Consider the following 22894-nt stretch of genomic DNA (forward strand, 5'->3'; position numbering starts at 1 on the left):
TAAAAACCATTATAAAAGAGATATACTAATCAGTAAATACGGAATGAAATGTTTATACATACCAAAAGATCCATCCAAAGGGGTGTCAATATTGCTTATCCCGAAAGGAAACATCAAACCCTCCACAATTAGATGCGGCAAGCTGAATTTTGCTCCTCTCAGTTTAGGTAAGGCAAAAGCAATAGAGGGATCGTTAAGAAGATTATGGGTGCTAGGAAGCGGAGGTAGGTCATATATCCATTGAATGGGAAATGGAGGAGGAGAAGGGAGACGCATATAGAAAAATTTGTGATACCATTCCTCCTTGAGGAGGAATTCAGTTGAACAAAATGGCCTTGGGACGAGATTGGAATTTGAAAACACCAACATCTACTCGACGAGGAACAAAGAAGTGATGAAAAAGACGAGGAGACAAGGGAAAATCTAACAGTTTAGATACCCCAACAAAACCCATAAGGATAGAAAAGGATTGAGGGACAAACTGATTGAGTGGAATATTAAAATAGAGACTAACATCAGAGAAAAAAGGGTGGAGAGGAAATCGAAAACCTTGTAGGACTTGATCTCGAAAGATAGATATACACCCTAAAGGAGGAAGATGTGGACTATCCTGAGGTGCGGGACGAGCTATATAAAAAGGAAAACCATGGGTCACCTTTAAATCTACTTCTTCTGTATCTATAAGGTCGGAAGCACACGAGAGAAACCATGCAGGAGGGGAAGTTGCCATAGTGAGACAGTAGAAGGAAGAGGAATCAAGGAAGATGAAAAGAGATGTGGGAAAGCGGAAGAAAACTTCTTAAAACCCTTGTTTTCCTTTCGGCCCTATGCTAAAACCCCCAAACAGAGATAACAGAAGAAAACAAGAAGAGGAAAAGCACTCGGAATTCCAATCGCCATAAATGGGTGATAATATTAAAGGATAAAATCAAGAAAGAGAGGTAAAGTTAAGTAATCTTTCTCGAAAAATGCGTAAAGTTTCCCTAGACACAATTCTTAAGAAAGTTTGACGGATATAAAGGAAAATTGGTCAAGTGATTATAAGGTCGGATTATTTGTTTAATAAAATAAGGCAAAAGTTGGGTAGAAGGTATTAGTTAATAGACAGGACTTGGTTAAAGGCTACCGGACGAGGTCCATAAGTATGAATTGGGCGGTTCTAATAGATCGACCGAGATAAATACCATCCAAATATATCGACCAAAGGCTTATCGCGATAGGTCATGTAACATACACTATGATAAAACCATATGAGACTTAATTAATATATAAGATGACATACGAAGATATGAGCATAAATTAATCAAGTAAAATAAATCGACCGATATTGGGAATATCACAATAAAACTGTGCTCGATCGGACGAGACATATTTGATCTATAAAGTATCGGACGGTATTTGTCAACAGTGATATATACCGTCCGGTCATGATAAAGCAGTCTAAACATAATAATCTGTTGGGTGAGGTTTTATGATGACTAGCCAAGCAACATTTAATATATTTAAACGAAACAGATGACTGTTATAAAGAAGAGTAAAATTAACAATGAAAAAGGGATAATCAACTTCACATGAGTTTGTTAGACTGTCATCACAAAGTTTTGGTCCCCCTTTACAAGGATTCGAATTTAAGTCATATTAAGGTCAGCTGAGGGAATAAATCAGGAGGCTTGTCCTCAATGAGTTTGCGACGATTTAGGAAATTAGGAGGAGGATCGCGAGATAAGTAGCTTTCCTCTCGCAATTGTTGAATCGCCCCTTTAGCTCCTGTAGTAAAGGCTGATAAGATGGACTTCACGATCGGCCTAGTGAATTCAGGAGATTCAATCATAGCGGTGGCCCATTCCTTGTAACGAGTATCTTCGTTCGCCTTGTAAACCACCAGGGCCGTTTGGGAAGTCTTCAATTCGTTCTCTTTGATAGAAACCTCGGTTTTAATTGAATTAAGGGAGGTGTTCAAGGAAGTTATTTCATCTTCTTTCAGCTACAGAACTTTGAGTTTTTCAGCCAATTCTGCTTCATAATCAGCCTTTAGTTCACCAATTTTGGAAGATAATTCTTGGTTAAGATCTGTAGCCGATTTGAATTGTGCTTGAAGACTTTCAATTTGAGCTTCAAGCTGTTTCTTGGTAGCAGCGGAAAACGCGACAGAAGATAACTCAGTAACCTGTTGTCTCAGCTTATCATTCTCAGATCTTAGTTTCTTGTTCTCGTTGTATAAATTGTGCATCAGTCGAGATAAGCCCATGTTTTCTATCCATCGCTAGAAATATGATAAAAGGCCATGAGATAACCGCTAAGAAATAGAGAATGGATGTTAATAAACATACCTGATTCTCCTTATGGGAGAAACGATCAATTGCTTCAAGAGTATTGAGTTCTTCAAAAAGGGGACGAGCCTTATCCCAGGCATCGGCAAAGGAACCTCCTAGCAATATGGGGAGGACAGGAATAGTAGAAGAACCAGCAGAGAAGGAGGAAGTAGGAATAGATGGAGGAGCAAAGACTAAATAAGAAGGTGGGGAGGGTAAAGATCCAGAAGTTAGAATAGACAAGGGAAAGGTGAAAGAGACATCGCCAGAAGCATTATCATTGGAGAAAGGTGAGGCAGGAAAACTAAGAGAAGGGTAAAGATCAGCCAATGTAGGCTCATCGGAAGGAAGGTCAGCAGGAACAAAACCCTCTGAAACCAGTTCGTCAGCAGGAAGGATAAGCCTCCTTTTTGATGGAGGAACTCTGGTAAGTTTACGCTCCGGACGCTTACCAGTAGTAATTTCAACTATTGATTTGCTTGGGCTACCAAGAGATGTGAGTTCAATGATAGGAAGAGGAGCGGATGATGAAGTAGCATCAACCACTGTAGAAGCAACAGCGGATAAAGAAACAGCATGGATTTCTGCGGGAAGATCTTCAGAAGCCTCAGGAACTCCCGAAGAGCTGGGTACTTCAGCTAAAGGAACCGGTTCTTCGGTTAAAGGCAGAGAAGTAATAGCAGCCAGAAGCTCTTTTTCTTTGGCACAAATTGCGTCCACCTCTAGACGCAGTTCTTCATCGATCAGAGCGCCATAAAAGCCCTCCACTACATAGAAAAGAAGAATAGTTTAGTTAGTTGAAACCAATAAGAAAGAAACAAGGTTTTACCTAAGGAGCCTTGTGTATCAGGTTTGACGGGGCTTAGGCCAAACAAGTATAGAAGATCGATTCTCAGCCATTTGGGAATAGAAAGTCGACGATTTAACAACTTTTCACAATAAATAGGAAAAGTAGGATGAAGATGGAACTCTCTGACATCAGGCAGAGAGGGTAAGGAGGATTTCCAAGCATAAGACCAAGGAATGGCTCCGGGAAACTTTATGAAGAAGAAGCGAGATTTCCAAGCTTTAAGAGACGAGGGCATATCCTCAAAAAGAACCATTTTTGTTTGTGACTGGAATAAGAAAACACCAGGTTCTGAACATTTGGGATAAGAAAACATGTAGAAGTTTTGAGGAGTAGGAGGAATATCTAGCAAGCGAAACCGCATGTAAGCACCACATAGATAACAAAAGGCATTAGGGGCAAACTGTTGTAGTGGAATATCAAAATACTGGCTTATTTCGATCAGAAAAGGAGGAATGGGAAACATTAAACCACCTATCAACTGATCTTTGAAAAAAGTCACACAATTATTAGGGAGACGATGAGGACGATCACCTGGTCTTTGGATTAAGATGCTATACTCCCGAGAAATTTCATATTGACGACAGATGTTAAGTCTAGCATTTTTATCAAAGGAAGAAGACATGTGAACATACTAAGGAGCAATTGCTTCCTCAGCCATGGGCAAGAGTAGAGATTAGCAAAACAACAGATTACTTACTGAAAACAAGAAAGAAGATCACCGAGAAACGGTGAGCATGGGGTTTGGTCGAAGACCGTAGCGAGAAAAGAACGCTAAGGAAAAGAGAAGAAGGGACAAAGTTGAAAAGAAGACAAAGGGTTTAGGGTTTGAAAAACACACAACCGTCATCAGATCAAAATGCTTTTATCTCAGTAGATGCTGAGGATCACAGGAAAAAGGCAAAGGCTTACGTGACGTGGCAGCAAAAGAAAGTATGTGTCATATAATCATAAAGAAACATTTATACTGGATGTGACAGATCGGATCACGCTGGGGTTGGTAATGCCTCGTGGCACACTTCCAACATTTTCTTACCCAAAGAAGAGCCAATCACCAACCAGGAAGTTTCGAAAGGAGATGTAGTTAACTAGACATAATAAAGTGAGAAGGACTGAATTTTGACTAAGACCAGGCTAAGGACAAAAACATTTAAGGATAGCGATTTAGAAGAATAACAGATTTTAAATTAATATCCTTATAAAATGCAGACTAGCATTGATCAAAATACTTTTATGTTGCCCGACATAACTTTGGTTATGCTAGACAAGTATAATATCAGTTTAAATAACATTGTTTATGATCAATGAGACAATACTGGTCGGTATAATGTTGGTTACAATAGATAAATATAACATCGATTAAGACAGTCTTGTTTATGATAGATAAGCTAATATTTGTTGGTATAACATTAACTATAATATAGAAGTATTCCAACGGTCAAGATAGCCTCGACCATGGTAAATGACACATAGGATATACGAAGGGGTAATGAGCACAACATCACATTTATTCTTATAAATCAGAAGGATTCAATAGAATCACTTAATTCAATACAAAAGATTATTTTTACACTTAGAATCTGGTCAAGTACATAACATTACATTTTTCCTCAGAACATTAAACCTCAAACAGATAACAAAAATTACAAACATAAACCCTTGAGATGCTTAGAAAATTTTAGTCCCACTGGAGTCAAACTTACCATGGAGCAGAGGTGGAAACATTTTACCTAGCGCAGAGGAAGCTCGTCCGAGCTTGTTAAGGCGCAGAAGTGGCAATATTTTGCCCGGGACGAAGAAAATTATGAAGCAGAAAGACTCAAGGGCAAGGGGAAGGGGATGGATCTATTCAAACCATGATGGAAAAGTAATTGAAAGAGACTCTCCCCTGTTCGAGCCCCGGAGTTCTGCAATTAAAGCAACCAAGCTTAGCCCAAGGGTAACATGTGCTGTGCCCTTCTCGCAACATCCATGGGTTACTTAGTTGGCCCTCCATGAGTAACGAAAACCTCTTTGAAGTTTCTTGGGCCTTCAGAACGTTGGCACCTTTGGATGAAAATTCTAGACTTTGAGAAACTCCATCTCTTGAGACAGTTCCTCGAACCCTAGAGTTAGCCGAAGCAAAAACATGAATAAACTCATATATAGATCTCGCCTTGTCCAACAAAAGTCGCCCCCAAGGAGGGGGATCCAAGGTCATACTCTTAGCAGGGAAGATTACTAAGGAAGGAAAAAGAACTGAGGCAGGCGATGAACAAAGAGAAGGTTGTAGCCCTATTTAAAGGACTAAAGGACCTAAGGAATCACTGTACTAAGGTTCACGGGATCACTGTACTCAGGTTCACTAGATAGTTGTACACAAAATTTGTAAGGTCACTTCAATATCTGTGGCAGAGTCACGGGTAGGAAGAGACAAAATCAGACTTGTGTTTAGTCAGTCGTCTACACCTCCTTCGACTAGACTTGAAGGGAAGGCTAGTGATATGAGTTAGGTTTCATGGGTCCTCGATAAGGAAGGGAAAGGAGATAACCAAATGGAGAAGATAGGTCAATATCAGCCGGGATATGCCTTCAAGGAGGCAGACCCATATTGATCAGCATATACCTCAAAGGAGGTAGGCTAAGATCGGTCGGGATATTATACCTCAAAGGAGGTAGGCCAATATCGATCGAGACATACTTTCAAGAAAGAAGACCAATTTTGGCCGGGATATGCCTTCAAGGAGGCAGACCCATATCGATCAGCATATACCTCAAAGGAGGTAGGCTAATATCGGTCGGGATATACCTCAAAGGAGGTAGGCCAATATCGATCGAGACATACTTTCAAGAAAGAAGACCAATATCGTCCGGGATATACTTCCAAGTAGGTAGGCCAATACCAATCGGGATATACTTCCAAGTGATTAGATCATTGTCGACCAAGATAAACCTCTAAGGAGGTAGGCCAATATTGGCCGAGATATACTTCCAAGTAAGTAGGCCAATACCGGTCAGGATATACTTCCAATTGATTAGATCATTGTCGACCAAGATATACCTCTAAGGAGGTCGGCCAATATCGATCGGGATATACTTCCAAGTAAGTAGACTAATATCGGTCGAGATATACTTCCAAGTGATTAGATCATTGTCGACTGAGATATACCTCTAAGGAGGTAGGCCAATATCGACCGGGATATAATTCCAAGTAAGTAGGCCAATATCGGTCGAGACATACCTTTAAAGAGGAGAGCCAAACATCGGTCAGGCTGAATAACACCTTGATAAGATACTTGATAAAAATTACATACTTGATAAGGTATAATTTGGTGCCAGTTAGGATAATAAACATAGAGTAGCACGAACGAGCACTAAGCCTCATGAGAAGTAATAATAATTGATCAAACTTAATTAAGCTCAGCCCCGATCAATACAAGGAACAAAATTATATATAATATAGTAAAACAAGGGGCACGAGTAGGAAAGATGAAAATACCTTAAGAGAACTTGTGATACAGAAGAGAAGTAGTATTTTCAATAAAATGATTAATGAAAATATTTGTAGTATATGATTGTATAACAGGTGTTATATATATTTTGGCAGGAAATGTGTTTTCAGACTGTTTTATAGGTACTAGACGACAAAGAAGGTACATCTGGGGTACAAAGAAGATTCCTTAAAAGTCATTTACCATAAGTACACAGCTTACATCATCTCCTAACAAACGCTAACAAATCGGGGTTCACTTCATGACTACGGAGGTTATATGAAGTGGTATAAAAAGGGGAATCCTCTCCGTTGGCGAGGTAAGTTCACATCATTGCGCACATTAGTAACCCTAATTCTAAAACCACTATTCATCTTCTTCCTTCTTCCACACCAAGAGAGATCACTAACTTGAGCATCGGAGGGCCTAGCCATGGATTCCCACCCCGGTCTTAGGTCACTGACGGGAGTGTTGGTTGGTCTCTTGTATGCAGGAGGCCTTGGGAGTTTCGAAGACGGTGTTCTTCGATTGGAGCTATTCATCACCATTGGTCTCTCGCTTCGAGAGGACATTCTGGGGGCTTCATCTTCTTGGATCCACTTTGGGTTTCTCGGATCGGTGTTCTCTAGGCATTCTTCTCCATCAGCAGTGGGTTTCTTCTCCCGGATCTCCGTCTTGTCCAGCTTCTCAGACAGGATCACCCTGCTATTTCTCAGCGCCTGCACATTAGTACAAATGTGAGAAGCACATCCGGTATCTAATACCCATGATGAAGAAATAGATAGATTGACTTCTATAACATATATACCTAAAGTGGAAGTCTCATTTCGTTTCTTCTTAAGATCTTCTAGGTACACCTTGCAGTTCCTCTTCCAATGCCCGGCCTGACCGCAGTGGAAGCAGGTAGCATCCTTGGCGACCCCTCCTTTAGGCTTCAGTGCCTTGCCTTTGCCCTTGGCTTGGGACTTTCCGTTGCCTTTGGGCTTGCCCTTGCCCTTATGTTTCTGAACCATCAGAATAGAGTTGGGCTTAACCTTCTTAACATGCTAAGCAGCTCGGGCAGTGGCTTGTCAATTTTGTTCATGTTGTAGTTTAGAACGAATTGACTATAGCTATCCGGCAAGGATTGCAAGATCAGGTCAGTGGCCATCTCTTGGCCAAGCGGGAATCCCAACCTCTGTAGGTTTTCTATGTTCCCAATCATTTTGAGTACATATGGGCCTACGGGAGCCCCATCTGACATCTTGCACTGAAATAGTGCCCTTGAGATCTCAAATCTCTCGTGCCTCGCTTGTCCTTGATACAGTTGACGAAGATGTTCAACCATATCGTAAGCACCCATCAACTCGTGTTGCTTCTAAAGCTCAGAGTTCATGGTCGTGAGCATTAGACAGGAGACATCTAATGCGTCATCTTGATGCTTCTTGTAAGCATCTTTGTCTGCTCGCGTGGCATTGGCAGGAGGAGCCTCTGGAATGGGCTGCTCTAGAACGTACAGTTTACGTTCCTGGGTGAGAACTATTCTCAAGTTCCTATACCAGTCCAGGAAATTTGCTCCGTTGAGCTTGTCCTTCTCAAGGATAGAACACAGGGAGAAAGAGTTCGTATTCGACGTCATGGTAATCTACAATAGAAATTAAAGCAAAAAATAAATATCATATTCTTTTAATCATTTAATTAGGCCTTTAACTAAATGATACTCCCACTGAATTCTATAACTCATGTGGGACAAGATCCACATCATACTAACCCTTGAGTTAGCTTTGGCTAAAATGCCTATGACTTAGTATGATCGGTAGGTAACAATTTACCAATTACATCTCTATGCAACTCTTGTTTATAGGATCAAGATCCGCATTTATATTAAAACTCGAGTTAGCTTTGGCTAATACGCCCAAGAATTAATATAAATGTGATTTTGACCTATCTACCAACCATTGGAAAATACCTATAGTTAAACTCGATCCAATTGAGTTAACTAGTTACTCAATCTAATTGAGTTGTACTCACCCATGCGTTGATAAGCAGGACCAAGATTGTCCCTCCGTACCCTACCAAGATAATATGTGTTGCTCTACTTTGGCAGATTCAACAACACATGTGATCGAGGTAGTGATAGGTATCACGGCACGGTAGGCATTTGAGTTGACGCGATTGAGATCTAATCTAATTGAGAGGGTGCATCTTGTACATGATTTAGATCTAATCTAATCGCTAGGCACTAATTAATTACTAATTATGAATCACATACATACAAGCAATTAATTAAATTATTTATGATTCGTCATGGCCCTACTACGATCTTCTCAAGCCAATGAGAAGATCGGATGGTCAACCTAAGGTCAACAGCTTCTCAAGCTCCTCCCTTTGACCACCTTGTGTTGCTCGCGCCCTCCTCATAACTCCGTCTCGAGTGGACCTTCCACCGCTCCAATTTTGTACATTATAATTTTTGAAACTCGAGTTACATTTGAGTCTAAACTAATTTACAACAAGAATATAAAAATAGAGAAAGGCACGACGCGCAGGTCGTGAATCAAATATACAACACGGACATCACATGATGGCACGCAGGCCGTATTATGAATTACAACACATTTCCAATCAGATTGGGTCTTTTTGGGCCATGAATATCACAAAATAATATATAATTCTAAATTATGTATTTTCTATAATTTTCTGTAATTTTACTATAATTTTTATAATTTTTATGAGTAAAATTCCCGGCGGTTCCGTTTAGCGGGTTTTCGGGCGCAATCGCGAAACGAATCCCCTTGTGGGGCCAGGGGCAACGCCCCTACCCATGATCTAACCATCGCGAGTGTTCCTTAGCGATCCTACAGCGCCTTAGCCCGCTGTCCCAAAAAGATTTGGGGCGAAACCTTACCGTTTCGGAAAAATCTTCTCGGTAGTCGAAGCCAACAAGTGTCGAAACACTTGTGCTTCGCTTCTACGAGAAAAATACCCATAAAAACTATAAAAATAGGAAATTTACAAAATATTACAGAACTGCTATTTTTCATAAAAATATAAAATAAACTCGTACAAGACTTCGCACATGGCTCTGATACCACTGTTGGGAATTTCGGGCCGCGAAAACCGCTTTTTCACGTCGCGGAAACCCCGAACCCCAAGCCACCGGATCCGTGCGAAGTAAAATAAAACAAAAATTTTACGAGTACGAGTTTCTTACATCTAGATCTACACTAGGAGAAGGAAGTTACCCTCGATGCGATACCCTTCACAATCCCGCTCGTCCAACGGTTCGCCGGATCTCAAGATCGTCAAGCGTACGATCCTCTAGAAGTATCCACACGAACAAACTAGGTGGAGAGGCCAAACAAAAGGTGTGCTAGCACCTATGAAGTGTTCAGCCAAGGAGGAGGAGAGGGAGAAGAGAATGAGAGCAAGAGGAAGAAGATGGAAAAATGCCTTGAATAAAAAATGAATTCCATTCATCACAATAAGTGGTCGGCCACTATTGTAACCTCCTCTCATTTAATGTGGCCATTAAAATGAGGAAGAGATTTGTAACCTCCATGAGGTGGCACACACATGTTCTAAACATGATGATGTGTAACACCATTATTGGCCACTTAATGTCAACTCACAAATGATGTGGCATAAAGTCAAGTCAAACTTGACTTTTCCTCTTCCTCTCAAGTCAAGTCAAACTTGACATTATAACTCCCATGGTTGATCTAATCCAACCATTTGATTCAAGCCAATTTAATTTAATGAATCTAATTCATTTAATTAAATTGATTCAATGAGTCATAATCTAAATTAGACTCATTAAACACATGAATCAACTTGAGTCCAACTCAATTAGTACAATTAGAATTACTCTTAATCCAATTTGATTCATCACATGAATCTAATCCTCTTGGTTCATCATATGAACCTAATCTCCATCTAATTATCCTTTGTGTGTGACCCTATAGGTTCTTATAACGTTGGCAATGCTCCTAAACCCATTTAGAAGCATAAGTAATGAGCAGTATCTAGCAACACATCATTACTACCCAAGTTATAAGAATGTTGAGATCCAACATCACCTTATGACTACTAATTGTGACTCCTCACAATATATGACAAGTGTCCTTCTATCCTAGACATCTAGATTGATCAATGTGAGGCATAGAACGTGTCATCCTCTAATCAATCTAAATCTTAAACTCCAAGTAGACTCACTCAATCAAATAAGCTCAATATCTCATATTGACTCATTTGGGCATGGCCATGCACTTCGTGGTCTCACTCTATCAAGAATATCGATGTCACTCCCGTCATATAGGAGGGATAGATCCCATCTACATCACTCACATCCCTTCACATAATTTGTTACATACCCAGTAATCGCGTTTATAGTCCACCCAGTTACTGGTGACGTTTGACGAAACCAAAGTACATAACTCCTTATGTAGGGAACCATGGTGACTTCAGGTCTAAGGACTAGTAGTCATACTAATAGTCACATGAGAAAGTATATGACACTCATATAACGATCCATGATACTTTCTCATGGCGGGTCATTCAGTATACATTCTCCAATGCATACCCATGTGTCAACTTGATATCTCCATATCCATGACTTGTGAGATCAAGTCATCGAGTTGACCTACATGCTAGTCTTGTCGCATAAATATTGTCCCTAAATGTTAATACTCAATTAGGAATGATTAAGAGTAGTGTTCCCTATATCATCTCACTATCGGTTCAACTAACCAATTGATATAGGTAAGAACCCTCTACTCAAGGACACTATTATACTTAGTTTATTTGACACCAATACAAGTAAACATAATAATAAAAAACCAAAAGCCTTTATATATAAGAAATATGATACAATGAGTCCATACAACAATCATCAAATGATTGACTCTAGGGCTCTAACTAACATGTTAAAGGTCACACATGTGGTGCTATGTATCATGAAACATTAGATAATTGAGCCATGTTTAAATGTTGCTTGAAAAACCTAGAACCATGACATGTAGGTTTCGGCCAAACCAAGAAAACTAGGGTTTATGTTGCTAAAGGTTTCCTATGTTATGATAAGTACCATGTGATACTAATGTGATGCTTTCCTTGTTTAAAATGTTGCTTAAGATCCAAGACCATAACCCTTTTAAGTTTCAGCCAAGTCATGAATAGGGTTTGTAGAAAGTTCTAAGAAAAAAAAAAGATTCCAACTATGCATGATAATGACTCTCTATGATATGCTATGTGAAATGTGAACTTCATGATTACCATGTTATGTTTATGCAAGACATATGTATGATGATATGCTATAAGAGTTGCTTCCCTATAAGTTGGGATCAAGAGCACTCTTCATGATATGACAAGAACATGCTATGCTACATGATATGACAAGAACATGCTATACCTTATGACATGATAAGAACATGCTATGCTTTATGATATGACAAGAACATGCTATGCTTTATGATATGACAAGAACATGATATGTTATTTTACTTTTGTATTGTCTTGTACTGGACCCTAAGAATGGTCCATGGGATGGGCTCTTAAGTTGCCCCTAGGTCGATGGTCAATGAAACGGACCTAGTAAGGGATGGCCTCCTAAGTTGCCCCTAGGTCGATGGTCAAAGAAACGGGCCTAGTTCCTAATAGGTTTGAGATTAGCTATCTTGGATTTATTTAGGATGCGCGCAAATTCATGTATGTGGTATAAAGCCGGGCCCTCATGTTGAGATTATGTTTAAGTACCTATGTTTTCAAAGGAACATCTTGCATATATGCATTATCATGAGTTTTCAAAAGAACATCTTGCATATGAACATGCTATATGATTTTCTTTATGCTCTCATATACTATGTTTTTTATACTCTCTTGAGTGATGTCTAAAATGCCTATATGAACATGCTATATGATTTTCTTTATGCTTTCATATACTATGTTTTCATACTCTCTTGAGTTATGTCTAAAATGCCTAGATGAACATGCTATTACCTTATGCTTATGCTCTCACATGCAATGTTTATTGTTCATGTTTTTATGTTCTTTTCCTTTCACGTTATGATTCATGGTTTTGTGAGTAGGAAAGGGATCTTACTAAGCCAATGTGCTTATAGTTTAATTTCCTTGTACTACAGAAAAGGGTAAAGAATGGCTAAACTAAGGGGAGCAGCAGGAAGGGCAAGTGTGTGTGTGTGGCAATGGCATAGTGGAAGTGATATGCTTATGTTTTCAAGACTTATATATGTTTTAAACTTTTGCATGTTAACTTATACTATTTCCTATTGCATGAAACCTTGTTAGTTATCATGAACTCTAGAGAATAATATCCATGTTAGTTCCTTCATATTTGGTACACTTTATGCTCTAGTTAAACAAGCATGTATTATGTTTCAAATGGTAGATATCAAGTCACGTTATGGAGTCTAGCATGTTCACATGTTTAATATGTTACAAGATGATATGTTCTCCATATTATGTTGTTAACATGCATATGATTAAATGAAATGAAAATTTTTCTTCCGCTGCCATGACCCCATATGGATATGCATGTATGTATGTATCATTGGTAACGCCGCCCCTTCTGAGCACGAGAAGGGCGGGCGTTACAGCAGTAGTGTTTTCCCTTTCATATAGTTGTCGGGTTTCTTGGAACCCTACAATGAATTGCAGACATTATCAGTGGCTCCTCATATCTATACACCAGGTACTGGTAAATAACATCACTAAACATGTTTCAACAACTAATGAATAAAATACACCTATATTGTTCTCAGTTTGAGAGGACAATCCATCTTAATGTTCAAGTCTTATTTCTAATCATTATAATTGGGACAACTAAGTCTATTCTATAGTATAATAACTAGGGAATTGACAAACATTTGAAATTCTATGAATCACAAAAATATTTGGTCAAGACCAACACCTTAAAATCTCCGTGAATTTTGTATGCCACGTTAGTGTGGACGTATACAAATTCAAACTTTAATTGGAGATTTTATTCATTAATTTTATTATCTTGTCAACCTATCTTTATGGTAAATAAATTAATAGTTGGTCTTACTTTGATCAAATATTTGATCAAAACTTTGAATTTAAAATAACATTGATTCCTCAAACAATATTATTTAAATTCACCAACACCTCAAACACCGGGAATTATGCATGCCACGTTAGTGTGGACGTATACAAATTCAAACATTCGTAAGAGGAGGGTCTTACCCATTAATTATCTTGTCAACCTTAAATTACCTCAAACACCATGAATTTTGTATGCCACGTTAGTGCGGACGTATACAAATTCCATTGTTTGTAAGAGGAGGTATTACCCATTTTATTTTGTCAACCTAACTTTATGACAAATAAAATTACCTCAAACACCGTGAATTTTGTATGCCATGTTAGTGTGAACGTATACAAATTCAAACATTTGTAAGAGGGGGGTTCTACCTATCTTTATGACAAATAATAGTTGGTATTCTTTTGGTCACGCAAAACAATAGCAGTGACTCTGTTGGGGAGGATACTATTGAATGTGTCTAAGTGTATACCATTACTTGATACTTAGTCCATTAAATAGGATTGTGCCCCTTCAGTTGGAGAAGATCACACGCTCCTAAATAATTTCCTATAACCATCCATAAAGGAAGTTTGATCTAGTGATCCGCAACAAACTCATCCGTTGTGGAGGGAGGCACTGAGAGCCAACACACAAACTTGTTGCATCACTTACAAACCAGTAATGGAGACCGTGGAATTTATTTAAAAATCCCTCTCCCACTTAGTTATTTAAGGTGAGGAATTTTAACTATAACAAGCACATATCATATGCACACACACATCACAATAAATAAAGCAATAAATATGGAAATTAAATTTTTCAACTATTATGGCATTTTCCATCACTGTCCTCCATGTGCTCCTGCCCTAGGGTTCATGTCGTCGGGTCCATCGAGCTTCCTTTTCTGCTGCGCCTCTGGTCCTCAAATAACACCACGCTTCACAAGGATACGATCCGTGACAACAAAAATAAATAAAATTTTTACATACATTGATAACCATGATTTTGGCTATATTATTTTAATTCATAATGCATATTTTTGATAGTCTATTCATAGCTTAAACTCATGTTTACATTACATTTTGTAATTGCATTTAATTTTGGACTTAATTGCAAATTGACTTATTTTCATGGTATTTGATGCCAATATTTTATTTTTATTTTATAGGCCTCAAAAGGGTCATGGACCCAATCAGATCAAGCCACACTTGGGCTAGAATCTAGGGTTAAATGATGCGATCAAGTTTTGGATCGATTTGGACCGTTCGTTGAAGATCAGAGAGATCTGAGCCATCCGTTGAGAATCTGGTCCATCCGACCTAATGAGAAGCAGATCACATCCGTAGATGAAGATCCAGGAAGTTTGATCCAGACCAGAGATGATCCAACCGTTGATCCAACCCAAATCAATCTGGACCGTCCGATCAATTTTGAGGAGGTTTAAAAACCCCAAGAAGCTACAGTACCGAGGGGGCTCGGCTTCGTGACATTTCCACTATTCCTGCGTCTTCTTCCTCAGCGACGCCGAGTTCCCGTTCTAGATTTCCAGATCCGAGAGCAGGTTTTCTTCTCCGACGAAGATTCTGAGCTACTGGCGTTCATCTTCCGACGATCAAAGGAGTGTTAGAGGGAGGTTTCTCGGCATGCCTTGACTCTGCTTCACCGCGCGTTCTTGATCCAGGGAGGTTTCCGATCAGTGAACTTCGTATCCAACTGAGCTCAGAGGGAGGTTTCTTTGAGTCTCAGATCCTTTTCCACATCCCATTCCGTAGCTACATTGGATCGATGCGGCCGTTCGATCTAGTTTGGCAATTCACAAATTCAAGCTCTGTTTTCTCGGCTGATGGGATTATCAGTTAGATGGGAGCTTGAGGGGAGGTTTCCAAGAGCCATGAGCATCATCTGGTGATAGTTGGAAGCTTGGTAGTTCGTTGGATGTTTGAGGGGAGGTTTCCGAGAATAAATCTGTTTAACAGCAGATTGACGAAGTTTGGTTTCAGTTTTGGGACTGTGGAATGTTTAGGGTTTAGATTTCCTTATCTTTATCTTTGCATTGATCTTGAATCTGCTCAGATCTACTGATCTGATTACTTAACATTGCAATTCATTTTTCTTATTTCAGATTCTGTTTGAGTTTTCTTTTGAAACCCCAGTTCTGATTTCTAACCTACAATTCTGATTTCTTTGAATTACTGCAATCTGAATTTTGTTTGACTATTGGATTAGTTTGCTAACCAGTTTTTGTTTCTAATTAGATGCTCTGATTAACATTAGTTTGATTAGTTTAGGTTACTTAGTTAGCAAAGCTTTTGTTTAGTCATTGTATATGTTAAGACTGAGAACATGCCTAAATATTGGATGCTTATTCTGATGAATAGATTGCTACCTCTGTTTACTGCTATTGTGATTGAATTCTTGAGCTTAATTGTTGAAGTAATTGTAATTATGAATTGGAAATAGTTTTGGTTTCTACAAGTGAGTATGGGCTAAGAGTTTATTTCTTTTACTGTTATTATAGATTGAAGATGTGAAAATTTCTTGAATGAAATTGAGTCTAAATTGTTGAAATGAGTTTAATCATGTTTAGATGAGAATTAAATGAAGATTTGTTGTTTGAGCAAATGTGAATTGAATGGAAAAACTTAATTGATCTTGTTGATGTGACAATTCGGATTGAAACAATTCTAGAGTTTACACACACCTATTAGTTACCCTTGGAAAAAAATACAACTTGGGACTCGTTACTACAATGCTTGTCTTAATCTTAATGAGTTTCAATCTGTATTAATTTGGAGCGCCTCATATGGAAATTAATTTTCCAACTATTATGGCATTTTCCATCACTGTCCTCCATGTGTTCATGCCCTAGGGTTCATGTCGTCGAGTCCATCGAGCTTCCTTTTCTGCTACTCCTCTGGTCCTCAAATAGCACCACGCCTCACAAGGATACAATCCGTGACAACAAAAATAAATAAAAATTTTACATACATCGATCCTATATTCCACAAGGGAATGTACATCAAGCCTAGATCGAACATAAATGTAAAATCCTAGGGCTAATATAGCTCCTGCTATATTAATTAAATACAATCATGCACATATAATAAAATGCCCTTGACATGTCCAAGGGTTCAATCACACATAACATCTATAAGCCATAATAGTTGGAGCCTGCAACCACAGAGTTAGCACATCCTACTATTATCATGCCTAAATTATGTATGACATGTGCATAATTAATTTTGAAAATCAAATACACAGAGGCAAACCCTAGCTCTGATACCAATTGTTGGTTGGTCCTAGGAAGATCGTACCGGTTCCATGTACAAAAATTTTGTACAAGTGTCGAACCTTTCCTAAACAACCTATTGTGTTCTTTAGAAATTAAATTAGGAATCGTAAACGAAACTTAACATTATTGATTCCAAATTTAACTTATATGTTCTTAATGGTTTAGAATTTGGATCGCAAGCAGAACTTAACACTATTGATCCAAATCCACCTATGTTATAAAGTTGATTAAATATTTATTTCTAAAATCGGCTCCCAGGTCAAACATGGCAAGGCACTAGGCCTTCTTGGGTATGGGATCATCCACCACTGCCTTGACAAAGCCTTTAATAGAAATTCAATATTTAATTTTCTAAAATAACATTAGGTTTAACCAAAAAGAAAAATCGAATCACAAATCCGAAAAACAAAACAAAGAAACACAACTTCAAAACAAATCCGAAACTCTAGAATCATATGCCTCTTGTGTTTGGAATTTGTATAAAGAAACTAGCATGATGCGGAAAATAATTACTAGTTATACCTTCCTTTGTAAGCAAATAACCTCTTGATCTTATACCATATTCCTCTTTTTATCTCGGACGTTGTGTGGGCAACGATCTACCGAGATGAGAACCACCAAGCTCCTTCTTCTCCAAGCTAGATTCGGCCACCACCTATTCTCCAAGAGAAGTAAAGGTCCGGCCACCACCACCAAGTTCCAAGGGATACAAGAAACAAAACTTCCTTTCTCTCCTTTTTCTCCTAGCTTGAGTCGGCCACCAACAAGAGTTCCAAGAGAGGGGTGAAACCAGCCACTAAAGAAGAAGAGAAGAGAAGGAGAAGAATCTCTAGGGTCGGCCACCACCAAGGAAGAGAGGGAGGAAAATAGAATAGATGTCTTAGACATGAAGGCACCCCTACCCCCTCTTTTATAATACTTGATATTGGCAAATAATAAAAATTTAAATAAAAACTTCCTTATTACTTTGCCATGAAAAGGATAATTTAATTTGATTTAAAATCAAATTCCTTTTCTTAAACTATATGGCCAGCCACCTCAAGAGCTTCCAAAATAGGCAAGTTTTAAACAAAATTAAAACTTCCTTATTTTTTTCTAGAAAAATAAAATTTCTCTAATAATTTATCCCTTCATGGTTGGTTATAAAAGGAAATTTCTTTAAAGTAAAATCTCTCTTTTAAAATATGTGGATGATTTCCAAAAAGAAAAGTTATCTCTAAAATTGAAATCTCCTTTCAATTTACAAATAAGGAAAGATATTTAATCTTTCTCTTAATCTTTTGTAGAAGACTATAAAGGAAATATTTAATTTTAAAACTCTCTTTTTAAATCATGAATATGGTTACAAAAAAGAAAAGTTTTATCAAAATTAAAATCTACCACTCAATCTACAAATAAGGAAAGATATCAAATCTTTTCTTAATCTTTTGTAGAAGGAAAAATTTAAATTTTAAACTCTCTTTTTAAAACCATGGAATCCACATAAGAAAAATTTTAAAATTAAAAACCCTTTTATTTTTCTTAGGGTCGACCACACCATGCTTGGGCTCTAAGCATTGGCCAACCCTTACTTGGCTCAACCTTTGGGTCTTGACCGACCCTAGCTTGGGCTCCAAGCTAACTTGGCCGGCCACCAAAGAGTGGGTAAGGAGGTGGGTATAAGTGGGTATAATTCTCTATATACAAGAGGCTATGATAGGGACCGAGAGGAGGAATTGGTTTTGGTCTCCCGATGAAATTAAGCTTCCCGTGTTCGCCCCGAACACTCAACTTAATTTTATCAATAATAATTCATACTACTAAAGAATTATTAGTAAACTACCGCACCAATCCCAAATTACATTTTTGGGCTCCTTCTTATTATGAGTGTGTTAGTCTCCCTGTGTTTAAGATATCAGATGTCCACTAATTAATTGAGTTACTGACAACTCATTTTAATTAATATCTCAGTCCAAGAGTAGTACCACTCAAATTTATCATCATGTCAGACTAAGTCCACCTGCAGGGTTTAACATGACAATCTTTATGAGCTCCTCTTAAGGACATTATCAACCTAGATTACTAGGACACAGTTTCTTTCTATAATCAACAACACACACTATAAGTAATATCATTTCCCAACTTATCGAGCCTATTGATTTATTGAACTAAATCTCACCCATTGATAAATTAAAGAAATAAATATTAAATATATGTGTTTGTCATTATATTAGGATTAAGAGCACACACTTCCATAATAACCGAGGTCTTGTTCTTTTATTTAGTCAGTATAAAAAGAAACTGTCTCAATGGTCCTACTCAATACATTCTAAGTGTACTAATGTAATTATATAGTCAAGATAAACTAATACCTAATTACACTATGACTGTTCTGATGGCTTGTTCCTTTCCATCTCGGTCATGAGCTACTGTTTATAATTTATAAGGAATTGATAACATGATCTTCTATGTGTGACACCACACATCATGTTATCTACAATATAAATTAATGAACAACTACATTTGGCATGTAGAAATTTGACCAATATGATTCTTTATTTCTAAATAAATGTTTATACAAAAAGCTAGGCTTTTAGTATACATTCCAACATAAAGAACAAGGAGGAATCCAACCACAGTACACCCAAAGAAAGAACAACTGGTTTTTGAGCAATGCAATGTAGAGATCACAAGAGTACCCAATAGAATTCAGCAAACAATGAATTCATAGAGACAGAACACAAACTGCTTGATGAATTTACAAATACCTTCATAATCTAACCTCTCCAGTAATGGAGTTTAGCTTTATAGATACACAATCAAGAGAAAGAAGAATCTTACTTCAAAAATAGTTGCATGTCCAGACCAGGGTAACTGATTTTGATGGCAGGGGAATGTCTAAGAGTGGAAAAGATGTTGAGGCAATCGATAAAGAGCCCCAAGATCACGTCGAACCTTGGTTGTCCTTTCATTGCATACTAGTATGCAGGAAACAACTGCCAAGAAACAAAGCCACCATTTTAATCCCAGTAAACATCAAAGTTTAAGCCAAAAGATGCAGATTTTAATTTGTTTTTCATCGATTAGGGTACCTCACATTTTAAGTACACCCTGGTCAGAAGGCACCCAAACTCCTCCACGATGATGACGAGTTCGTGTTCGGAGATCTCGACCACAACATCCTTATGAGGAAGCAGGTAAGATGAAACCCTAATGAGTAAGCAGAGGAAAGAGGTGAAGGGAGACATGAACCTAATGACGCTTCCACCAGACAAAAGAGAGAGCGTGGACCATGCCCTAGACACAGTCAAGCTAGCAAACAAGGTTCGGCGAGTCCCCATCACTGGCGCATGTTCCAATGAACAAACTCATCACCTTCCTCCACCTCCTCTCCACTTAACAATTCATGGAGAGGGGTTCGCTGGAGAGGGGTTGAATGAAGATGCTTAGGATTTTGACAGCAGGAGCGTGAAGAGATCGTATGGGGAGAGGGAAATAAAAATAGATAAGTAAGGGTTCAGGAAGGCTAAGGTGGAAAACACGGCGCCAAAAATTTTTCGGAGAGAGGGAAAAACATCGAAAGAATAAAGTCAAAGACAACAGTTTTAATAAACCATTGTCTTTGACTATATAAAACAATATAAAAACACAACAGTTTACAAAACTATTATCGTAGCCCTTAAAAAAGTACTTAAAGACAATGGTTTTAGATAACCGTTGTAAAATGCGTTGTTGATTTAAAAAAAAAATTGCTCGACGACAACGATTTTCACAAAACTATTGTCTTTTGTATTTTATGGAAGCTCAAAGACAACGGTTTTATTTAAAACCGTTGTCTTTTACCAAATTTACAACAGTTTCTTCTAAAATCGTTGTCTTTGTAGAGTTGTCGTTTAATATTTTTGTTGTATACTAATAAACTCACAACAAGCCATAGAATCTACCACTTGATCTATGCAGGGTAGAGGATAATTGTCTTTTAGGTAGGCCTTCTTGAGATCTCTGAAGTCAATATACACCCACCACTTGTTACCTTGCTTAGAAACCAAAACCACATTAGCCAACCAGCTTGGGAATTATACTTCCTAAATATATCCGGCCTCCAGTAGCTTGTCTACTTCTTCATTGATAATCTTATTTTGGTCAGCTCTGAAGTGTCTATTTTTTTGTTTGACTAGTCAGGCGTCTAGGTATACGTGAAGAGCATGCTCCATGACTGTTGGCGCAACACCTTTAATTGTTAGCACTACTCGAAATTTTGTTTTGTTTCCCCTGTTTAAAAATTTATACAAGCACAGAACTTTTCCTAGCAACCCATGTGCTTTTCAGAAGTTAAACTTGAATTGCAAATGAAACTTAACATTATTAATCTAAGTTCAACCCATGTGTTCATCAGAAGTTAAACCATATTACAGAAGTTGATTAAATATCTATTTCAAGGATTGACTTCCAGGTCGTTGACGAGACACTCGACCTTCTTAGGTATGAGATCAACCACCACTTCCTAGTCAAAGCCTTTTAAAGAAATTGAATATTTAAACTTCTTACAGTAAACCCTAGGTTAAACTACAGAGACCTCAATCAAAGCACAAGATCGCTAGCCTCTTGTGTTGGTACTTCAGGATCCATACAAAGTGAAAATAAACTAGTACACAGTGAAAATTATTAACTAGTTATACCTTTCTTTGTAGCTTAAAGACCTCTTGATCTTCTGCTGTATTCCTCTCCTCCTCTTGGACGTCATGTGGGCGACAATCTAATAAGACGTAAAAACCACCCAAGTCCTTCTTTCTTCCAAAACTTTTGGCCACCAAGGCATCAAAGCTAGGAACACCACCTCTTGTTCTTCTTTCTTCCTTGCAACCCGCCGACCACAAGATGGTTGAAGCCTCTTGATGTCGCTGGCCTTAGATGAGAAAGCAAGGGGAGAATAAGAATATGAGGGGGTCAGTAACAAGGAGAATAGAAGAGGAATAGAAATTGTGTAGATGATTATTTTCTCTAAGGCACCATCTATCCTCTTTTATAATCCTTGGTAATGGCTAAAAAGGAAAGATTTTAACAACAATTAAAATCTCTCTTTTGAATTTCCTATTGTGGATGACTACAAAAGGAAAGTTTTAAAATTAAAAATTCCTCTTTTAAATATTGTAGATGGCTACAAAAAGGAAAGATTTTTAAAATTAAAACCTCTCTTTTAAATCATGGTTACAAAAAAGGAAAGTTTTAACAAAAATAAAATATGTCTTTTAAACCATTGTAGATGGTTACAAAAGGAACGATTTTTTTAAATTTAAAACTCTCTTTTAAAACCATGTGGATGACTTCAAAAAAGGAAAGTTTTTAAAATTTAAAATCTCTCTTTAAAACATTGTAGATGGCTACAAAAATAAAGATTTAAAAAATTAAAAACTCACTTTTAAACCCATCTTGGTCGGCCCCTTGCTTGGGCACCAAGCAAGGATGTGGCCAGCCATAAGGATGACTTGGATGGATGCGAGGCTTTATACATAGAGGCTACAACAGGGACCTAAAGGAGTAATTGATTTTAGCCTCCTGATGAGCTTGAGCTTCCTGTGTTCGACCCGAACACCCAACTCAAGTTCATCAATAATAACTCATACCACTAAAAAGTCATTATTGAATTATTGCACCAATCCCATATTACATTATGGGTTCCTTCTTATCATGAGTGTGTTAATCTCCTTGTGTTTAAGATATCGAATGCCCATTAATTAAATGAGTTACTGACAACTCACTTAATTAACATCTAGCTCCAAGAGTAGTACCACTCAACTTCATTGTTATGTTGGAACTAAGTCCACCTGTAGAGTTTACATGACAATCCTTATGAGCTTCTCAAGGGGACATCATCATCCTAATAAATAGGGCATAGTTTCCTTCTATAATCAACAACACACCATATAAATAATATTATTTCCCAACTTATCG

This window comes from Zingiber officinale, chromosome 2A, assembly GCF_018446385.1.
Source record: "Zingiber officinale cultivar Zhangliang chromosome 2A, Zo_v1.1, whole genome shotgun sequence".
In the NCBI taxonomy this organism is placed as follows: Eukaryota; Viridiplantae; Streptophyta; class Magnoliopsida; order Zingiberales; family Zingiberaceae; genus Zingiber; species Zingiber officinale.